Genomic DNA, 20,594 nt, shown 5'->3' on the forward strand with positions numbered 1-20,594 from the left:
TCTTGCTAACTGAGGTTGTAACATTTCCTCTTCTTTAAATCAGTTGAGGTGTATGACTGTTTTGTTGGTAGTGAATTGATCTATAACTAGCTGCTCGATGTCTTTCAAAGAGTCGTCACCCAAGTCCTGGGGAATCCTCATTGCTCTCTCAGGGAGGAAGTGGATGGGGGAGGACTGAGCCACCCGCCTGGGGTCGCGCTATTCAATGTTCATAGATGGAAACTCCCAACCCCACTTCAGAGTTTGAAGAGTTCTGCTGCTCAAACAAAGAAACAGCCTGAAAACCAGTGCAGTGGGTCATCCTGGCTCCTCCCGGGAGGCTGAAAAAACAACAATCTGTGATCTCCTGAATACAGGTGTCTGCGCCTTCTTGAAAGAGAAATGGCAGCCAGGTTTTCTCATGGGAAGCTGGACAGGACTGTTTGCACTCCCAGACTGCAGGGAACTGCCCCCGGAGGAAACACTCCCCATCTTTCACCAGGATTTGACTCATTACCATCTTCCCAAGGCCACTGTCAGTTTTTCCTTCTTTCTCACCTCCATTCCCACATCTTAAGCAGGCAGCCCAAGCAAGTCCCTAGGAGTCTGCAGGAGATATGTGCAGACCCAACCTCTCACCTGCTACCCAGCAATGATGCTGGAGGTTCTCTAGGACCCTGTCTTAGAAACCCCATGCATCTACGTCTCTACAAATGACCCAGTTTTGTTCTCTTTTATGGCTGACTAATATTCCATGATATATATGTACCACGTCTTCTTTATCCTTTCCTCTGTCAGTGGACACTTAGGTTGCTTCCATGTCTTTGCTATTGTAAACAGTGCTGCAATGAATATTGGGGTGCACTTCCATGTGTAAAACAGATAGCTAGTGGGAACCTACTGTATAACAGAGATCTCAACTCAGTGCTCTGTGATGACATGGAGGGGTGGGCTGGGGAGTGGGAGGGAGGCCCCAGAGAGAGATGTGTGGATGCATATAGCTGACTCGCCTCAAGTACAGCAGAAACTGGCACAGCATTGTAAAGCAGCTGTACCCCAGTTAAAAATGAGAAAATCCCCATGCATTGTAGCGCGCGGTGGGTGAGATGCCTGGGCAGCTGGGGAGGGTACAGGCAGCTTGCTTCCCCATGGGGAGACCTGTGGTCTGTTAGGAATGTGTCAGGCATTCTCCTACGGCTGAGGTGGCTTCCCAGAGTCTCCTGCTTTATGTGGGAGAGAAAAGGAACTGGAATGTTCTCTGGGGCCTTTTAGTCCAACTCTCCAAAACTTGAACGAGAAAACAGAGGATCAAAGGGGAAACATTTCTCCAACCACTAGTATTGCCACCCTACACCCTTGCTGGGCAGAACTCACTCTTCCAGACTCAACCCCCCACTGTCGGCTTCTTCATCTCTTCTCTGCTCTCTCCACATCTGTGAAATGGGTGCTTTGATACTTCCTTAGAAGACTTGCTGTGAAGATGAACTGAGATACATGCCCAGTTCAAAATCCTGTGCTTTAATGGGTTGGGAAGATCTCTGGAAGAGGTCATGGCAACCCACTCCAGTTTTCTCGCCTGGAGAATCCCATGGACAGAGGAACCTGGTGGGCTACAGTCCATCAGGTCGCACAGAGTCAGACACAACTGAAGCGATTTAACACACACATACACGCTGCATATTTGACAGTTGCAAAGAGTAAATCTTAAAAATTCTCATCATAAAAAATAAAATTCTGGGACTGTGTGATGATGGATAGCAACTAAACTTTTTGTGGTAATCATTTCATAATATATTCATATTTCATTATGTCATACACCTAAAACTAATACAGTGTTATCTGTCAATTAAATCACTTTAAATAAATAATAAAAAGAATTTCCTTTTTAAAGAAAAAAAGCTTGGGACAGTCCCCAACTTGTCCTGTCCCTCATCTAGACCAGTGAGCAACCACTGTGTCATTATTAAGTGACTACTGTATACTCAGGCAGTACTATGGGAACTATCTAGCAACAGATAAAAATAGGCAAAGACTTACATGAGAGGAAGATGGGTGTATACTATCGTATCCAGGGTCTGGGGTCTTGTGCTAGAGTAGACACAGGTCAGTTGCAATAGAGGCAGGCAGAAAGAAGCCTGACATCTGCCCCCTAGATTTTCTATTGGAAAGAACAGGGTGAGGGAGTTCAACCTCACTGCTAAGCCTAGCATTCACTGGCAAGTTTGCGTCTAGTTATTGGCCAAGCAAGCAAACTTCTCTGAAGCATCTTTACCAAAGGAGAAAACTTAGAAACACTTTTCTGGTAAGGATAAAGCCTAGATAACCAACCTGCAGGCAGATAAGCTCCGATACCCTCCTGAGTTGCCTGCAGGATATAGGGCTCTAGTCACCAGATGGGGGCTCAGACCTGGACCTCAGAGCCAGGATTAGATGAGGCACAAGGTACTTGGAATCTTGAGAATCTGCAGAGGCAAGGCAGTGTATCAGAACGGGAACTGGTACAAGGATTGATGAAGGCATTGGTGGTCAGGTCTAGGGCATGGTGGGGATGCGGTCAGGGACCAGGAAGGACTTGTCTTTCAGCACTGGGACCTGGCTTCCTCCCAGTAGTGAGAGTGAATGGATGTTCTGTGTAAGGTGGAAAGGAGGTGAAATCTTAGTCACTCAGTCATGTGACTCTTGGCGACGCCATGGACTATAGCCCGCCAGGCTCCGCTGTCCATGGGATTTCCCAGGTGAGCATACTGGAGTGGGTTGTCATTACTCCTCCAGGGGATCTTCCCATCCCAGGGATCCAACCTGCATCTCCTGCAACTTCTGCATTGGCAGGTGAATTCTCTACTGCTGCACAACCTGGGAATCCCAAGGCAGGAGGAGGGAGAGATAAATTAAGAGTTTGGGATTAACAGATACATACTACTTAGTTACTGTAAAACTGTTTTCTATGTCTGTGCATCTGTTTGCCTTGTGATGTTGTCTCCTAACAACTAACTTGTGTATGTTTTGCTCCTCTGCTTTTCCCGACCTCCCATAAGTTTTCTTAAGATTCAAAAGTCCATTCAGACATCACTTCCAGTGGTGAGCCTTCCTCGCCTCTCTCAGCAGAGAGTGACACCCCTGAAAAGTATTAGTCACTCAGTCGCCCATGGACATGACATAAACTGTGTCCTCTCTGCCTCATGCTCAAGCTGAGGCGTGTCTGACTCTGTGTGACCCCATGGCTGGAGTCCACCTCTGTCCATGGAATTCTCTACGTAAAGCTCTCCACTATCAGAGACACTTACAGCATGGATTTCCCTCTGTTGTCCTTTGTCTGTTTTCCTGCCAGGCTGTGCTATTTATTTATTTATTTATCCGGGGCCTCACACAGAGCCTGGAACTGGGAGGTCCTTTGTCTGTTGTCCTTTGTCTGTTTTCCTGCCAGGCTGTGTTATTTATTTATTTATTTATTTATCCGGGGCCTCACACAGAGCCTGGAACTGGGAGGTCCTTAGCCAAAAGCAGATGAGTGAATATACAAGTTCCCTGGGCACACTTTCATTCTGATGGCTCTGCTTGTCCTTGGCGGGCAAATAGGGAGGAGGATTCCCAGGTGTCTCCCTCGAGGAGGGTCCTAAGTACCAGGCATACCCTCCTTCCCCTGTGTTCCATGTACCGCTGCCCTTGGGGAGAAGGCATGGGGAACCTCTTGCTGACTCCTCAGCCAGCTCACTCAGAGCACACACCTCCATCCAGGCTCTGCTTGGGGAAAGGAATGGCTTCTGGTCCCCGCCACTGCTGAAGAGGAGTGGGGAGGCAGGTCATACAGCTCCACAAGGAGAAAAGTTCGGCTTGTTGCTTCCAGATAAGAATTAGTAGGTGCAACCCATAATCCTGTCTTGAAGGAGATGAAGGGGGAAAGAGGCAAGGGAGACTCTAATGGTCAGTCCCCTCATCTTGCTGCCTGAGTGCCTCTTCGGTGTTTGAAGTTAAATGCATAGAGAATGAGCAGAAGCGAGGTCTCAGGAGTCAGTGCTCTTGGGGGCTCCAGGTCTAGACTGACCTGCCTGCATTTGGATGACCTCCCGGCAAGCTCCATCTCGCCCCTGCCAGCCAGTACAGGCCCAGCGGATGTTCTCAGCCTTTCTCTCATCTCACCCACTGGGTAGGCTGCCACTTGGGGTATTTTTCATGTTCTGGTACCTCTAACCAGAGGAAGCAGAGAGACAGCATTTTGGATCTGGAGGAAAAATACTAGAATACTGAAGTGTAATCTCCATTTTCATAGATGAAGAACCAGAGGCCAAGAGAGGGGATGTGCTTGTCCTCTGGAGGTCACACAAGGAAGGATTGCTGGGTGGTGGGAGTGGGGTGAGGGAGGAAGTCCAGGCATACAACTGAAACACTCTCCTCCCCATGTATCCATAGCCTGAAAGGGACCCCTCCCTGCTCACTACATCCCTGCCAGGGTGTTTGCCCCTCTCTGGGAATGGAGCCAAGACTCTCACCCAGCTCCGTGGAGAGCACCTGGGGCAGGCGGACTGTGCCTCTCACTTAATTAGAGGCTGATTCTGTGACCCTTTTCCATGAAGGCTTTTCGTCTCCATCCAGCCCAGCAATCAGCCCTCTTGTGCTCAGCATAGGGCTGGCCACAGGGAAAGTGCTCAGTAGGTGAGCAGAGATTATATAGTTTCTGTTGATAATGATAGCTATTGTCACCATTTTTTGGTTATTTACTATGAGCCTTTCCTTTGCATGGGCTTCCCTGGTAGCTCAGCTGGTAAAAAATCTGCCTGCAATGCAGGAGATCCTGGTTTGATTCCTGGGTCAGGAAAATCCCCTGGAGAAGGGAATGGCCACCCACTCCAATATTCTGACCTGGAGAATTCCATGGACAGAGGAGCCTGGCAAGCTACAGTCCCTGGGTTCGCAAAGAGTCGGACATGACTGACAGACTTTCACTTCACTTTCCTTTGCATACATCATCTCATGTATTCTTCCTAGCAAATCACAACAGACTCCCATTCTTATATCACAGGGATTACAGAAGTACTTGCCTCAGTCGACGTGAAGACCAGAGGAGTTAATTCATTCTGAGTGTTTACACAGTGCCTGACGCCTCTCAGATGCTTAGTAAGTACCTCTCATCTGTTCATCCATTCAAAAAAGGCTTAATGTGTACTACCATATGCAAGACATTATCCTAATCTTTAGGGATACACTAGTAAACACCACAAACTAAAATTGATACCCTCATGGAGATTAATTCAAGCAGAGAGAGACAGACAATGAACAAATAATTAAGTTTAAACACGTTAAATGGCAATAAGGGCCATGGACAGAGACAAAGTCAAGAAGACAGAGAGGAGTCCCAGGGCCTGGGGTTTAGGAAGGGCCTGGCAGAAAAGGTAACACTGATTGGGGCTATATTTTCCATATGTCTGCCTGGCGAAAAGTATTTCCAGGGAGAAGGTACAACAAACGCAAAAGCCTTGAGCCTGGGGTTGTTGTTCTGTCACCGAGTCATGTTCATCTTTGCAGCCCCACGGACTACAGCACACCAGGCTTCCCTGTCTTTCACCATCTCCTGGAGTTTGTTCAAACTCATGACCATTGAGTGAATGATGCCATCCAACCATCTCATCCTCTGTCGCCCCTTCTCCTTCTGCCCTCAATCTTGCCCAGCATCAGGGTCTTTTCCAATGAGATGACTCTTTGTGTCAGGTGGCCAAAGTATTGGAGCTTCAGCTTCAGCACCAGTCCTTCCAATGAATATTCAGAGTTGACTTTGTTTAGGATTGACTGGTTTGATCTCCTTGCTATCCAAGGGACTCTCAAGAGTCTTTTCTAGAACCACAGTTCGAAAGCATCAGAAGTGGCTGGTAGTTTCCAGGAGAAGCAAGGAAGTTGGTAGATCCCTCCTCCAGGGGATCTTCCCGACCCAGGGCCTGAATGTGAGTCTCTTACGTCTTCCGCACTGACAGGTAGGTTCTTTACCACCAGCACTGGCTGGGAAGACCACTGACCTGGGAGAAGATCCCAATTAGTCCATGTGCCTGACTTTTCCCTGAATCACCATCATCTTAAGACACACTTATTCCACGGAATGTCAGGGGGTGGAGGGAATGCCTTTCTGATGCCTAGAGTCTCTCGCCTTCTGAGGCCACCAGAGATGCCCCTCTGGTGGACCCAGCATGGATGGGTCCACCCTCGTACGACTGATAGTTTCCTCTTCCAAGAGTCTGAACACTCTAAAGGGATGTCCAGTGAAGTCACCCCCTCAAAGGCCAAGCTCATGTTCCATGGGATTCTTGGTATGATTTGAAAGGGAGAGATTCACTCACATCCACTTTTCCTAAGAACCTCTGCACCAGCCTGCTGCTGAGGCCTGTTAGTCCCCCATCACTGCTGCAACCCGGGCCTTGAGCCTGGACCACACCAAAGTTCAGATCTCACCAACACGCACTGCATAAGATGCTGCTATTACTCTTTACTGCCTTGGCTTAAGGGGATTAGTTTAGGCAGCTGAGGGCAGGTGCTGTGAGGATGGAAGTGGAGAAGTTCCAGAGCAAGGCCAGTGGGGAGAAACTTGACTAAGTCTGAGGCTTAGGGCTTGCAGGAAACAGGAGCAGCCTGGCCCAGTGATCTTTGGAGAAAGGACGTGTCCTAGGCTCCAGGGAAGGAATATCACAGAAGCTGCCGACGATCACATTTGCACAAATAAACTTGTCAGGTCTGACTCCGTGTGTGTGTGTGTATGTGGAGAGTGAGTGCATGGGTGGGAATGTGTGTGAGTATATGACTGTGTGTGCATGAATGTGAATATGGGTGTGAATGAGTGAGTGTGCATGTGTTTGGAGAAAGTGGATGGGAAGAGAGGCCAGTCTCCCTACCAGGGCATTACCAGTGGATCCAGACAATGCTCTTTAGGGATGGGTGGGAGGGAAAACTGTTATCTCTTCAATCATTTTAAAGACTTGCATGGGCTTCTCTGATGGCTCAGTGGTAAAGAACCTACCTGCCAAAGCAGGAGACGTAACAGATGTAAGAGTCTGATCCCTGGTTTGGGAAGATCCCCTGGAGAAGGAAATAGCAACCGACTCCAGTATTCTTGCCTGGGAGAGTCTATGGACGGAGAAGCCTGGTGGGCTACTGTCCATGGGGACATAGAGAGCTGGATACAACTTAGTTATTAAACAACAACAACAAAATGCTTACAGCCTCACCTCCCTTCCTCAGCCGCTTCACTCCACACCCTGGCAGAGGACTCCTCTGGCCCCAACAATGAAATAAAGACACCACAGAAGGTAAAAGCCTTTGCAGGGAGATCAAAGCTGCCCTCCTAGCCCAGACCGCCCCACCCTCCCCCTCACCTCCTGCCAGCCCCTCCCTCCAGGGTCCCTGTCTTTATTCTGATCACTCGCCTTTTCTTCAAAGGCCTCCTTTCTGGAAGAGGGATTGCACACACTTTGTCTCAAACAAGCTATATTTTTTCGTTAACAGCAGCACTGCACCAGAAGAGATCAAAAGAGGGGCAAGAAGAAAAGCAAAAAGAAGCCACCTCCCAAATGAATAATGGAGCCCTCGGAAGAGGAGAGGGCATGGAGCTCCTGTTCAGAACCCCTGGTGCCCTGGACACTGGCTGGATGAACCAGTGAGATTTTCTCTCCACCAGGAAGCCCAACCTTGTCCCCCTGTTATTTCACTGATGCTTTCTCATCTTTTCTGTCATCTCATTGTCAGTTTTTTGTAAGTCTGCTTTGAGATGGCAGAGGGGATAGTGATTAAGAAAGGAAAGGCATCGCACCCAACCAGACTGCCGGACCTGGGTACCCAGCCTTCAAACCCTGCTGTCTTCACAGTCTTGATCTGGTAGAAATTGCATTTTGTTGTTCAAACTAACCTGTCAGATCTGGTTATACTGCTGGGCAGGCATTGTTTTCTCCCATCTCTCCTCTGAATTCCCTTAAGTCCTGGAGGCTGAGAGTGGTGTATCTGGGATGCAGAGTGAAGGCACCAGAAGGGGTGATTTCCAGTTCTTATGGGGTGCAGAGCCTGAGCGACTGGGCTTCATGGGATTCCTGGCTGAAGGAGGACAGGCGACATGGGCCCTGGAATGGGTCTTTGGAGCCATGAGAGGGGGCAGGCTGGAAGACACAGTTGACTTGCCAGTCAGCCCACTGGTCAAGTCTGTTAAAGTGAGTCTTATGGTCCCTGTAGCATCTGGATCATACCAGATCCCCAGAACTGCTGGCTGAGTGAGATGATCAGTGAGGGTAGTAGGAGCAAGCCATCAATCTCCTCTCTTTGGTTGAGCACCTACTGCCTCTAAGTCACTGTGGGGCTACAGAGACAAGTAGGACAGGTCTGTGCTCTCAGGGCACCATGTAAAGTCAGGCAGGTGTCATTGGCGGCAGGAAAGACGACAGGAAGGGATTATGGATTCAGTAGAGGGATGTGTCCTGGAGCGTGAGGAGGGAGCGCCCCAGCGAGGCGGTGTGACTGTGTTTGATGTTGCAGCTTGTGGCATTTGAAGGTGTGTGGGTAGGAGGGGAGATTTCTGAGGTCAAGGATTAAAGCACCGGAGAAGGAACAGGATGAGGAAGAGACAAGGTGTGCAAGAAGCAGTGAGCAGAGAGCTCTGTTTAGAGTGAGGTCCATGAAGATGAGCCATGGAACCACAAGGCTGATTACTAGCGCAGATGACATAGATGAACGTTACACAAATGAATGCCCATCTGGGCAAAGGGAACCTATGGGCATTTAGTACTCTGAATCAAAGATACAGGATTTGTTTGTCTTCAATATATACATTGTATTCGTTCAATAGATACATTGTATTCATTCAATACATACATTGTATGTATTCAGTGCATCAACTGTTTGTATTCAATACAAGGATGTTCAAAACATAGAAGATGGTAGGAGGGAGATAGTGAATCCCATGTGAACCCTGTCTCCCCACGGCCCTCTTCCTCTCTCTAACGGGCACCTCTTTCACATTTCTTATATGACTTAGAGCAACTTTGTGCACCTACAAGAACTTATAGACATTTGTCCTTTTTTCATTTTTTGTAAATAAGTGCATGGAGTGGGTGGGTTGCTATGACCTCCTTCAGGGGATCTTCCCAACTCAGGGATCAAAACCAGGTCTCCCACATTGCAGGCAGATTCTTTACCATCTGAGCTACCAGGGAAGCCCAAGAACACTGGAGTGGGGAGCCTATGCTTTCTCCAGCGGATCTTCCTGACCCAGGAATCGAACTGGGGTCTCCTGCATTTCAGGCAAATTTTTTACCAACTGAGCTATCAGGGAAGCCCTGAGAGTACGCTAATCATCTTGCTCTGCACCTTGGTTTTTAATTTTTAAATTAATTTCTCTTGCAGTAGTGTTGCTTTGCAATGCTGTGTTATTGTCTAATGGACTGAAAAGTGAGTCAGCCACACGTGTTCATACCTGCCTCCCTTCTGGGCTTCCTCCCCTTTCAGGCCGCCTCAGTGCATTGAGGAGCCTTCTCTGTGCTCCACAGTAGGTTCTCACTAGTATCTATTTTGCACACAGCAGTGTATATGTGTTCATCCCAATCTCGCAGTTCCTCCTACCCTCGCTTCTACCCCTGGCATCCATATTTTGTTCTCTATGTCTGTGTCTCTATTTCTGCTTTGCAAGTAGGATCACCCATACCATTTTTCTAGATTCCACATATATACTTAAATATACAGTATTTGTTTTTCTTTTTCTGAGTTACTTCATTCTGTATGACACTCTAAGTCCATCCATGTCTCTAAAAATGACCCAATTTCATTCCTTTTATTGGCAGAGTAATATTCCATTGTATATATGTACCACATCTTCTTTATTCATTTTTTGTTGATGGACAGCATCTTTGAGTTTATTTTTCATATTAGCGTCTAGAAAGCTGCTTTATTCTTCTTAATGGCTGCATATCTTCTACTGTAAATATATGCTATTATTTAATTAATCAGTGCCCCTCTGATTAACATTTAGATTTCCTTCCCTGTTGCAAAAGATGCTGTAATGAATACCTTCTACATACATGTTGATTTTACATGAGCATGCTTATCTGCAGAAAGGTTTTAGTAAATGTATCATTTTTTCAAAGGATATATACATTTTGACATCAACAGATATATAAAATTGCCCTTAAAAATGTTGTACCAAATTATACAATGACTCACAGTGAGTGGAAATAGCTGGTTTCTTATAGTCTTGTCAAATAGTATTGCTTGATGTTCCATTTATTGGCAGTATGATAGGTAAAACAGGGTATGTTATTGAGATTCATTCCATCATATTGACATGGAGGCCGACATCTTTTTAAATGTCTAGAAGCCATTTGTACTTTTTTTCTGTGAATTGATTGTTCATGACCTTTGTTCATTTTTAAATTGACTTTTTGCCCTGTAAGAATTCTTTAGATATTTGTTAGGATAAATATTGAAAATATTTTGTAGTTTTTCTTTAATTTTTATTTGAATTTTTATGACCCTTTTATTATTGAGAAAAAATGGAAAGTTCTGTAGCAAACTTTATCTTGATGAATGATAAAGGTAATGAAGTTTCAAAAATAGACTCTCAAAATTAAAATTATTAAAAAAAAAATTCTCATGTTTTCTTCTAGTACATTAGTGTTTCCATGTTATATATTTAAGGAGTCAATTAATCTATACAGTAGAAGGTACACATTCTAATTTCAAATTTCTCTTGATAGCTATCCTATCAGTACAATTTATTGAATATCATGTTTTTCCCACTGATACACAAAACCATATTTATCACCCACTAAATTTTATGTAGTAAATTTTTATATACTACATTTTTCTATAGTATTTGGTTATATTTCTGGATAATCCACTCCATTTCATTGACATACTTTCTCTTGATTCAGTATGATACTCTATTAATTACTATATCCTTATAATATGTTCTGGTATCTGACAATGTTCAGTTCAGTTCAGTTCAGTCGCTCAGTTGTGTCCAACTCTTTGTGACCCCATGAACCGCAGCATGCCAGGCCTCCCTGTCCATCACCAACTCCCAGAGTTTACTCAAACTCATGTCCGTTGAGTCGGTGATGCCATCCAACCATCTCATCCTCTCTCGTCCCCTTCTCCTCCTGCCCCCAATCTTTCCCAGCATCGGGGTCTTTTCAAATGAGTCAGCTCTTCGCATCAGGTGGCCAAAGTATTGAAGTTTCAGCTTCAACATCAGTCCTTCCAATGAACACCCACGACTGATCTCCTTTAGGATGGACTGGTTGGATCTCCTTGCAATTATGTATATATAATTTGATTAAAAGATATATAGCATGCATATATATACATAATATATATATATATTTAAACAAACTTTTTTCTTTGGTAATTGATCTATTCAAATTGTCAATCTCTACTATGGTCAATTTTGGTAATTTACATTTTCCTGGAAAATTAGGTATTTTTTTCAGATTTTCAAATATATACGATTGAGCAAAATTATATAATTTTTTTCATGTGTATGAGTTTTTCATAAAACTAACTTTAAGAAATATTTTAAATGATTAATTAGGACACGTTTTGTGCAAAAAAGAAGAAAAGCTAGGATATGGGTTATTTGGGGATCAAAAAGTCTGTGATTACAAAATGAAAGCCATTGGATAGATCAGTAATACCACTTTTGGCAGGTTTGCGGGAGTCCGTCAGGTTGAAGACTGAGAGTAAGGGGCAATGGTTTGTTTTGCTATTTCAGGGAAATTCCCATTGTCTTCAGGTTACCTCATTCCCCTTCTGTGGATGATCAGGGAGTTAAATAAGGAAGTATTATGCCTTACCACTCAGACTCTCTTTTGAGAGTTACTTACCCCTATGCCCAGTCTAGATTCTACCTGATCCTTTATGGCTTTGGCCTAGTTATCCAGTCCTTCAAACTCAGTCCCAGGTATGAATACGAGAAATTCTATTCATAGGCTCTTTTCTTCTCCCCACTGTTGCCCAGTGACTCCAGGATGACCAGGTATATCTGTATCAAAGAGCTTCCATTCTAATTCCATCAAGGGAAGAGAAATGTGAAATGGCAGAGAATTATTGTGTTCTTAGAATATACTGGGACCTTCTGGAAAACACAGCTGGACTCACTGTGAATTTTCTGAGTGGGGAGGCATTTCCTTCCCTGGCAGATTCATCTTCTCACACCATCAGGGAAAATGCACAGAATGTCATCCTGAATTCAAGTAGCATTTTGCCTATGAGCTCCCAGGCAGACAGGACCAGACTTTCTACCTCTGTGGCTTGGCATAGTGAATTGAATATAATTGTGTATGTTCTAATGTTTGGGCAGTCCTATGTGCAAATATAATGTTTGTGCGGTGAAGAGTACATACTGAAGACAGAAGGTAACAGTTTCCAGGGAAATGAAACCCTCTCTTACCTATACATGGTGAATACATGATTATGATAAATAGTCTTAATAATAGCAATTGAGACCCTATTACATGCCAGACATTATACAAGGTGCTTTACCACTTGTTAGGTGTCCCTGACGTGAAAACATATGAAGACTGTTAAGAGACCATTCATCTAGGAAGAGATGACAATTAGAAATCAGAAGATTTTTAGGAAACTTGGGGTGGTTCCCAGACTGAAGCACTCTAGAGAAGGGCATGAGAGGCTGAAAAGGCATCATCCCCAAGACTAGGTATTCTATCTATTCAGGGTCCTTAGTTTCCTTCATCCTTAGTGACTAAAGCAAACAATGTTTCTAAAGCACTCAAGGGGATTGGGTAGGCATTGGGTTAAAGTCCAAACATTGCAAATAACACAATGGGTATAAGACTGTTCCAGATTCAGTTGGTGACTAGAAAATAAGAGTTTCACCACTCCCACCATATAGCTATATACTGGAAATATACAGGAGAAGGTATACTGTATCTCAAGCCAGGCTTTCCCCTCAGATTTCATAATGGTTCCCCCGGTTCTATCCTTTGAGATTGCCATATGGTGGACACCTTTTTGATTCCTTATCCTTTCTCTCCTCATTGAGGTGGTCATGCCCTCACTCAATTCTTACAAGCAACTGGCAAATGACCTCTGTTCTAGTGCCTACCCCAAGCTAGGCACAGAGTAGAGAGTAAAAGTTTGCTCAAGAAATGAATTAAACGATTTCACAATTAATTCTACATCTGAACACAGCTCTACCTGCAGGACTATCTCAGTGGTTTGGGCCACATCTTCAACACGGAGCCCATTTGCAGAAATGTGATAAATTCATAAAGGGTTAGCATTGCCTCTGTCTGTCCTACTTTCCTAGGATATGTTGGAGATCTCTGATAAAAACAGATGTGCCTGGCAGCTTCACCTCATGCTTTATTAGGGAAGCTGCTGTGTGAATCGGCTTGCAGATCAGGGAGTTTATTTTATGCGTGTCCGGGAGCTCTAGTCAGTTGCCTGGAATCCTTAATCAGGCTACAGGGAGAGAAACGGAGTGAGTGAGGCACGCCCTGAGCAGGTGATTCCAATTTGTAAATTAGATGAGCAACGCGGATTTAATTGTTTCAACATTCTCCATCAGATATTTCCTTTTCCTCTAAGCTCTGGACACACCTTCTTGGCTTTTATTTTACAGCTGATGAAAACTGCTCTTTTAAATATGTTATGCCCAAAAGACAAGAGCTGAGATGCCACAGACCTCAGAATTTATGACCTTCCTACAAGCCACTGGACTCATGGAGATCACCAAGCAGATTTAAAGAGTGTCTACTAGGTTATTATGCCGAGGCTGTGTATGTATGTGTGGGGTGCCATCACGGTTTCTCTGTGGCTCCTCACACGGTTCACAGAGATCTCTGACCTCTACACTCACTGACCCAGCTCTCCCTTCACTGGAGGAGTGGAGGAAGGCATCTCAATCATGGCTTTCTCTAGCACACAACGACCAGTAACAAACAACCACTGGGAAGATGGATGGAGCCAAAGCAACTGGGCTCGGGCATATTCTGATTATGAGAGCTGTTCCCATAGGCATTCAACGGGGCTAGGTGCTTGTCAAAATCAGTGAGCAGAGCTAGAGTGATGGGGACATTTAAAAAGCAGTGGGTGCATCGGGATGATCATGAAAACAACATACTGAGCAGCGGTACACTTGCATATGTTTTGGGGTGTAATTCAGTTCAGTTCAGTCGCTCAGTCGTGTCTGACTCTTTTCCACCCCATGGGCCGCAGCACGACAGGCCTCCCTGTCCATCACCAACTCCTCTCCATTGAGTCAGTGATGCCATCCAAACATCTCATCATCTGTCATCCCTCTTCTCCTCCTGCCTTCAATCTTTTCCAGCATCAGGGTCTTTTCAAACAAATCCGTTCTTCACATCAGATGGCCAAAGTATTGGAGTTTCAGCTTCAGCATCAGTCCTTCCAATGAACACCTAAGACTCATCTCCTTTAGGATGGACTGACTGGATCTCCTTGCAGTGCAAGGGACTTTCAAGAGTCTTCTCCAACACCACAGTTCAAAAGCATCAATTCTTCGACACTCAGATTTCTTTATAGTCCAACTCTCACATTCATACATGACCACTGGAAAAACCATAGCCTTGACCAGACGGACCTTTGTTGACAATGTCTCTGTTTTGTAATACGCTGTCTAGGTTGGTCAGAGCTTTTCTTCCAAAGAGCAAACATCTTTTAATTTCATGACTGCAGTCACCACCTGCAGTGATTTTGGAGTCCCTCAAAATAAAGTCAGCCACTATTCCACTGTTTCCCCATTTATTTGCCATGAAGTGATGGGACTGGATGTCATGATCTTAGTTTTCTGAATGTTGAGCTTTAAGCCAACTTTTTCACTTTCCTCTTTCACTTTCATCAAAAGGCTCTTTAGTTCTTCTTCACTTTCTGCCATAAGGGTAGTGTCATCTGCTTATCTGAGATTATTGATATTTTCCCCGGAAATCTTGATTCCAGCTCGCGCTTCTTCCAGCCCAGCATTTCTCATGATGTACTCTGTATATAAGTTAAATAAGCAGGGTGACAATATACAGCCTTGATGTACTCCTTTTCCTATTTGGAACCAGCCTGTTGTTCCACGTTCAGTCCTAACGGTTGCTTCCTGACCTGTGTACAGGTTTCTCCGGAGGCAGGTCAGATGGTCTGCTATTCTCATCTCTTTCAGAATTTTCTACAGTATACTGTGACCCACACAATCAAAGGCTTTGGCATAGTCAATAAAGCAGAAATATATGTTTTACTGGAACTCTCTTGCTTTTTTGATGATCCAGCAGATGTTGGCAATTTGATCTCTGGTTCCTCTGCCTTTTCTAGAACAAGCTTAAACATATGGAAGTTCACGGTTCATGTGTTGCTGAAGCCTGGTTTGGAGAATTTTGAGCATTACTTTACTAGCGTGTGAGATGAGTGAAATTGTGTGGTAGTTTGAGGATTATTTGGCATTGCCTTTCTTAGGGGTTGGAATGAAAACTGACCTTTTCCAGTCCTGTGGCCACTGCTGAATTTTCCAAATTTGCTGGCATATTGAGTGTAGCACTTTCATAGCATCATCTTTTAGGATTTGAAATAGCTCAACTGGAATTCCATCACCTCCACTAGCTTTGTTCGTAGTGATGCTTTCTAAGGCCCACTTGACTTCACATTCCAGGATGTCTGGCTCTAGGTGAGTGATCACATCATCATGATTATCTGGGTCATGAAGATCTTTTTTGTATAGTTCTTCTGTGTATTCTTGCCACCTCTTCTTAATATCTTCTGCTTCTGTTAGGTCCAAACCATTTCTGTCCTTTATTGAGCCCATCTTTGCATGAAATGTTTCTTTGGTATCTCTAATTTTCTTGAGGAGATCTCTAGTCTTTCCCGTTCTATTGTTTTCCTCTTTTTCTTTACACTGATCACAGAGGAAGGCTTTCTTTTTTTTTTTTTTATTAGTTGGAGGCTAATTACTTTACAACATTTCAGTGGGTTTTGTCATACATTGATATGAATCAGCCATAGATTTACACATATTCCCCATCCCGATCCCCCCTCCCACCTCCCTCTCCACCCGATTCCTCTGGGTCTTCCCAGTGCACCAGGCCCGAGCACTTGTCTCATGCATCCCACCTGGGCTGGTGATCTGTTTCACCATAGATAGTATACATGCTGTTCTTTTGAAACATCCCACCCTCACATTCTCCCACAGAGTTCAAAAGTCTGTTCTGTATTTCTGTGTCTCTTTTTCTGTTTTGCATATAGGGTTATCGTTACCATCTTTCTAAATTCCATATATATGTGTTAGTATGCTGTAATGTTCTTTATCTTTCTGGCTTACTTCACTCTGTATAAGGGGCTCCAGTTTCATCCATCTCATTAGGACTGATTCAAATGAATTCTTTTTAACAGCTGAGTAATATTCCATGGTGTATATGTACCACAGCTTCCTTATCCATTCGTCTGCTGATGGGCATCTAGGTTGCTTCCATGTCCTGGCTATTATAAACAGTGCTGCGATGAACATTGGGGTGCACGTGTCTCTTTCAGATCTGGTTTCCTAGAGGAAGGCTTTCTTATCTCTCCTTTCTATTCCTTGGAACTCTGCATTCAAATGGGTGTATCTTTCCTTTTCTCCTTTGCTTTTCTCTTCTCTTCTTTTCTCAGATATTTGTAAGGCTTCCTCAGACATCCATTTTGCTTTTTTACATTTCTTTTTCTTGGAGATGGTCTTGATTCCTTTCTCCTGTACAATGTCACGAACCTCCATCCATAGTTCATCAGGAAGTCTGTCTATCAGATCTAGTCCCTTAAATCTATTTCTCACTTCCACTATATAGTCATAAGGGATTTGATTTAGGTCATACCTGAATGGTCTAGTGGTTTTCCCTACTTTCTTCAATTTTAGTCTGAATTTGAAATAAGGAGTTCATGATCTGAGCCACAGTCAGCTCCTGGTCTTGTTTTTGCTGACTGTACAGAGCTTCTCCATCTTTGGCTGCAAAGAATATAATCAATCTGATTTTGGTGTTGGCCATCTGGTGATGTCCATGTGTAGAGTCTTCTCTTGTGTTGCTGGAAGAGGGTGTTTCCTGTGACCAGTGCATTCTCTTGGCAAAACTCTATTAGCCTTTGCCCTGCTTCATTCCATACTCCAAGGCCACATTTACCTATTACTCAAGGTGTTTCTTGACTTCCTACTTTCGCATTCCAGTCCCTTATAATGAAAAGGACATCTTTTTTCAGTGTTAGTTCTAAAAGGCCTTGTAGGTCTTCATAGAACCATTCAACTTCAGCATTACTGGTCAGGGCATAGACTTGGATTACCATGATATTGAATGGTTTGCCTTGGAAATGAACAGAGATCATTCTGTCCTTTTTGAGATTGCACCCAAGTACTGCATTTTGGACTCTTTTGTTGACTATGATGGCTACTCCAATTCTTCTAAGGAATTCTTGCCCACAGTAGTAGATATAATGGTCATCTGAGTTAAATTCACCTACTCCAGTCCACGCTAGTTCTCTAATTCCTAAAATGTCGACATTCACTCTTGCCGTCTCCTGTTTGACCACTTCCAATTTGCCTTGATTCATGAACGTAACATTCCAGGTTCCTATGCAATATTGATCTTTACAACATCGGACCTTGCTTCTATCACCAGTCACACCCACAACTGGGTGTTGTTTTTGCTTTGACTCTGTCTCTTCATTCTTTCTGGAGTTATTTCTCCACTGAGCTTCAGTAGCATATTGGGCATCTACTGACCTGGGGAGTTCATCTTTCAGTGTTCTATATTTTTGCCTTTTCATACTGTTCATGGGGCTCTCAAGGCAAAAATACTGAAGTGGTTTGCCATTTCCTTCTCCAGTGGACCACGTTTTGTCAGAAATCTCCACCATGACCCATCCATCTTGGGTGGCCCCACACAGCATGGCTTAGTTTCATTGAGTTAGGCAAGGCTGTGGTCCATGTGACTAGATTGGTTAGTTTTCTGTGATTGTGGTTTCAGTCTATCTGCCCTCTGATGCTAGTAACTTAAATGTGGGCAAAAATTTCCAAGATGGGAATGCAAGTATGTGTTATCCTATTATGTATGGAGGCTAGGAGGGAGCAGGAGGCTTGAAAGACAAAGACCCATCTCTGCCTAAATAAACAAGAGGTCTCTCTGAAAGGACTCTCAGAATCTTATTAATAGACATCTGGAAAGGGATGTGAAGCGGTGTCTTTGTCCAGTCTTCTCTCTCTAAGGAGATGATTGGCAAAAGGGCTGAAGCCCAACAGAAGTCAACAAAGAAAAGCTTCAAACGTGGACACTAATGACCCAACAGCCAAGGTCTTTGCTCATACTAGTAGAAGGAGTGAGTAACACTTTCTGAGAAACTCTGCCCAATGGACGGAGACCCCTGGTTTTACTTTCTTTATGTTTCTCTTCCTCTCAAAGTTAGAACACCTCCAGGAAACCACCCTGGTAAATGTTAACAATGTCAGGCTGCAAACCAAAGGTCTAGATGTGGAAAGCACAGATGTCAGTCTCTCCCAAGCTTAGACAGTCTCTGCGGTGAAAATTCTATCACTCATTATTAGGTAAATGACTTGTTCTCTGGGGATAGTTCCCTTGATTATTTTGAGAAAATGTTATCTTCAGTAGCACATTGCTCCATCTACCATCCATGTTTTCTTTCATGTGCTGTGCTGTGCTTAGCCACTCAGTCGTGTCCACTCTCTGTGACCTCAGGGACTGTAGCCCTCCAGGCTCCTCTGTCCACGGGGATTCTCCGGGCAAAAATACTGGAGTGGGTTGCCAGCCTTCCTCCAGGGGATCTTCCCAACCCAGGGATTGAACCCAGGTCTCCCGCAGTTCAGGTGGATTCTTTACCATCTGGGCCACCACGGAAGCCCAAGAATACTGGAGCGGGTAGCTTATCCCTTCTCCAGGGGAACTCCCTGACTCAGGAATCAAACCGGAATCTCCAGCACTGCAGGCAGATTCTTTACCTGCTGAGCTACCAGGGAAGCCTATTCTTTTATATATATTTATATATATGTATGGGTTTGCCTGGGCTTCCCTGGTGGCCCAGAGGTTAAAAGCGTCTGCCTGAGATGTGGGAGACCCAGGCTCAATCCCAGGGTCGGGAAGATCCCCTAGAGAAGGAAATGGCAACCCACTCCAGTATTCTTGCCTGGAGAACCCCATGGACGGAGGAGCCTGGTGGGCTACAGTCCATGGGGTTGCAAAGAGTCAGACACAACTGACGTGACTGAGCGCACACACATGTCTGACTTGCCAAGATGGTGCCCCCAATTTTATGCCTGTCAGCCTGGAATCCTCTCCAAGGTAGCACTTCCTTTCTCTCTTAAAGTTATTTCCATTTAGATGATAATTTTATGGTCCCCTCACCTACAGAGAGATGAAGGGGGAAAGGAGGGTGAGCGGTGTAGTTCTTTGACAAAACCCTCCTGGAGAAAGAGTCAGGCTTGGGGTCAGCAGTGATGATCAGTATCACCTTGGGCTAAAGACGTAACAGCAGCTTTTTCTCAGAAATAAGGATGACTGAGTCACAACCCAGTTGACCGCCTGAGGCCCTCAAACTCTTCTTCTTTTCCCTGGGGCAGGTGTACCCACCCCAGAGGTGGCCGGTGTGGGTCTGGAGAGCACTGAGGACTCTCTGGGCATGATGTGCCAACAGCACTCACCAGCACGCTCTGCCCAGGCCAAGGCAGACCCTACCAGGTGGCCGTGCATCGCAGCCATGGCTGTTACAACCATGCACCTCTGTTGCCCTCCATCTCCTGCTAGGACACACCAGGAACCAAACGAAAGGCAAGGTGAAATGAGACCAACAGTTAGATGATTTGTATGTGTGCTCTGAGTCTTTGTGACCCTATGGACTGTAGCGTGCCAGGCTCCTCTGTCCATGGGATTCTCCAGGCAAGAATACTGGAGCGGGTTGCCATTTCTTCTTCCAGGGGATCTTTATGACCCAGGGATTGAACTCGAATCTCTTGCGTCTCCAGTACTGGAGGCAGATTCTTTACTGCTGAGCCACCTGGGAAGCTCTCTAGATGGTTTGTTTGCCTGCTATTAGGGAAAGTCACTTACCTCCTAAAGACCTCAGCTTCCTTCTCATCAATAAAATGGGATAATGCTACTAGTCCAGGTACTTTTGACAGTTGTTTGTAATGTTTGTGAAATTTTCTTTTTCAGTAGTCATGTACCTTTAAGAGTTAAGGGCTTGTTGTGGCTGGGTTTCTACTAGGAGGCTTGGTGAATCCTGCCATGGCCTTGGACAGCTTGCTAATCACCTCCCTCCACCCGTGCTTCAGGTCAGCTTGGGAAAAGTATTCTATCAACAACCTCCCATGGGGCTGGGGCGGTCCTCTGCTTAGAAGTTGGGCTGACACCAGGCAGATCGGGAAAAACCTGAAGCTCAACTTTCAAGCCTCAGTCTCAAAGCAGACCTGAGCAACATCAACATTTACTTCACTTGCTTTTATTTTTGTTGTTTTGTGTTTTAAGCTAGTGTTTATTGTCCATGTCCACATGCCAGGCGGTGCTAAGAACTTGGCATGGCTTAATGCTTGGCATCCTCCTGTTTTTATCCCTAATTTACAGATGAAGGGCCACACCTCTAATGAATAAAGCCAGGGTTCCAGCCCAGGT

The sequence above is a fragment of the Cervus elaphus genome, chromosome 16 (genome assembly GCF_910594005.1).
Source record: "Cervus elaphus chromosome 16, mCerEla1.1, whole genome shotgun sequence".
Lineage (NCBI taxonomy): Eukaryota > Metazoa > Chordata > Mammalia > Artiodactyla > Cervidae > Cervus > Cervus elaphus.